The sequence below is a fragment of the Adiantum capillus-veneris genome, chromosome 13, assembly GCF_014529385.1.
Source record: "Adiantum capillus-veneris isolate H3 chromosome 13, ASM1452938v2, whole genome shotgun sequence".
In the NCBI taxonomy this organism is placed as follows: domain Eukaryota; kingdom Viridiplantae; phylum Streptophyta; class Polypodiopsida; order Polypodiales; family Pteridaceae; genus Adiantum; species Adiantum capillus-veneris.
This window is the reverse complement of record NC_140943.1, coordinates 107,188,799-107,192,154: the sequence shown is the minus strand read 5'-3', so window position 1 is coordinate 107,192,154 and position 3,356 is coordinate 107,188,799.

Here is a 3,356-nt window from a genome sequence, read left to right as displayed (position 1 = left end):
GGTTAATGGCAAATCTTGCATTGAAAGAAGTGGTTGAAGCTATAAAGCAACAGGATATTGTGTATGCTTGTGATAAAGCAGGCATAAGTAGAAACGCATATGAAGCAATCTACAACATCGTCCAAGAAGCCTTGCAATCCAAGAAGTTTTACAAATTTATTCTTCCCCAACCAAAGGAGGTGAGTTTTGTTTACAATGATGGTGCATGATCAATTACCTAGTTCTAGAGTCTTTTATTTTCAATCTGAGATAAGTAAAGTACAATTTCTCTTTTCAAATTGGTTTTCTAAGATCATGGCTTCTATAAGCTTAATGCATGCCTTTAGTCGTTATATGAGAGCTCCATCTCCTCTTGTATATGTATGTAAGTTTATAAGAACTATACTTACCATGTTTCCAAAGTGTTTGGTGCATGCATTTCCCATCTTATAGTAATGAAATTTTCATGTAGGTTCAAAATCAGAGAAAGGAAAGAACTAATCTTGTTCGAGAAGATCTTGGACAATTTTCATTTATCACTGCAGAGCGAGTATTTAATAACTCAGCTGAACCTTGAAAATGTTATAGAATTGATATTTTATTATTTTTATGTAGCTGACATGTGGAAAAGACTAGACCCAGCTTGGCCTATGCGAATGGATATGTATATCATGTACATTTTATTATTCAAGTGCTCTTTTATGAGCTTTGGCCATTTATGACCGGCCGACCAGTTTGTACTCATTTTTGACCATTCAAGAAATCTATAAATTAAATACGTGCAAGAGGGAAATGGTCACTCTTGCACGGGGGAAGATTGCACCCAGTGTCTGTGTATTCTCCTCTCCTCTCCTCTCTTCTCTCTCGCCGTGCCGGCGTAGCACTCCATTCTAGGAGGTGCGTCTGCACGCGCCCTATTGCTCTCTCTCTCGCACACTGTCTCCCTCTGCTCATGTATCTCGCGATTATGCGTCTATGTGGTTGCCAGGTATGTCGATTAGTATGTTTTATGGTTTGTAGTATGCTATTTCATGTATTTTGCAGGGAACTCCACGCCTCCGGTTGTAGCAGTGGTATCAGAGCCGAGGATATGCTCTTGGTAACAAGAAAAACACTCCAATGCAAGATTTATCTTCTAACAACATAGCTCTTCACAATTGTGTAACACAGATAAGTACAATTATATACTCCTATTTTGTTTTATATGATTTTTTTATTAAAAAAATCTCCTAATGTTGTATCTCTGGGAAATTTTACGCTACAATTCATAGTAACCCTTGTTAACTTTGTGATGATAGCGAGCAAACATTGATAGATAACAAGAATAATGATATTCTCAATACTTAGGAAAGCCTAGATATTATTAACATAGCAATTGATTGTATTGAAATAAACTCTTTAATGTAGTAGTGTGATCACATCTGACTATGGGAGTTATTTGATTGCATCTGATATATAAATAGATATATGCATGTGTGTGTGAGAAAGGTCACTAGATATATTGCAGTAGAAGAGGTAGACACAACGCTCGGAGCCACCTCCAAGAGGGTTTTTATATAAAAAAATAAATAAATTAAAATCAATAAAATTACAATAAAATATGATAGCGGGTCACTGTCTGCTGAGGGTATGGGAGGCATGCGAGGCATGCAACACTGGCACTCATCATCGTGCAAGCAGAGCTGCTCATCATAGTGAGCAAAGAGGACATGCAGATTGTGGGAACACCAGCAACGCAAGCTCAAAGCACCGTACGTCCAACATGCGGCTCTGACCATACACAGCGGTGGCGGCCCGTCAACCAACCAACTGCACACACAAACACCTTTCAACCTGTGGCGCATTACTACTGCATGCATGCAGATCCAACTCTCCCTTGAGCCTCGACGTCTTCCTGTAGAGTCGCAAACCATTCAAACAAACTCTTTTTCCTCTCTCCCTAGACCCTCACTCACCAACCACGTGACTAGCTGTTGTCTGCGGCAAATTCTCGAATCGCCACCAACCCACGGAATCGCACTCACAGTCGCACCCACCAAGATTTTGATAGTCATGCAGCTTCAACACCCTCCCCCCCCCCCCCCCCCCCCCCCCCCCCCCCGCCTTTACTTGGCGGCTCATATTTTCCCAACAACCACCCACGTCACTAAGAGCAGCGACTCCATCATACAAGACAAACTCACACTCTCTCTCTTTGTCCCTCTTGCATGGCGGCGCCGAGTAATCATTAGTCATGGACCCTTACGAGCCCTATTTTTTAAGATTACGACTGGGTCTTATTGCCTTGCCATGCATGGGACGCTGATTTATATATATATATATATATATATATATATATATATATATATATATATATATATATATATACACACTGGCCTAGGGAGCAACGAACTACATGTAACCGCAAGCTAACTATCTTTCTCAATCTCTCTCTCACGCTCTGTCTCGGTATTTGTCTTTCCACACTTTTCTCATCTCTGCATTTTGTACACACACCATACGTGATGTAGACTGATAAGTTGCATTCAAAGTTGGGCTAGTTAGCAGCAAACCACATGCACGATCCCACCACTGATTTGGTTTTCTGATTGGGCCATGTTGCTTCACAATCACGTCAATGTCCACAGCATGGCGGTAAAAGATGTGGTGACCACGGGACGGGGCGCCAAGTCTTTCTAAGATAGGTGGTCGTGGAAATCCTCAGCTCCCTCGCAACTTGCATGATACTCTTTGACACCGGTGGGTCCTTCGGACCTTCCTTTGGCACCTTCCCCTGCAATTTACCTACTTCACCCTTTAGATATGCTATCTTCTCCATCGTGCCTCAGTTGTTGGTGGTACTGGAGACACATGCTTCAATGGGCAAGCAATTCTCTCTTCATCATCCGTGCCACATCTTTTCATAACACCTTAGCGATTCGTGCATTGTTGTATCCTCTCTCTTGCAAATGGCAGTGTTGTATCTGGCCCGCTAGCTACCCAAAGGCCCCAATTGGCCTGGCATGTGCAGTTCCATACCCAGCTTAGCAAGGTGGAAATTGCAGGGAGGGTCTCTTCAACAACCGAGTGGTTTCATGGCCACCCACAAGACTATCTACAAGATTGGACGTCTTTGCACGGCTATTCTTACTCTCCTTTGATGTCCTTATAGTAGGCAATAAGAGCAATAAGGGAATTATTCAATTATTTCTTATGTTGCAAGAGGAATTAGCCTCATCTGTGTTTCGCTAGGTGGACAACATCTCTCATGCCAAGACTGTAGGCAAAGAAATTGTCTGCATGGTCAAGAAGAGCAATAGCGGTCTTAAGCCAAAAAACAAAACTATAAATAGAGCGTTGGTGATTCCCTGTGGAGGCATCCCTGGCACTATCAAATT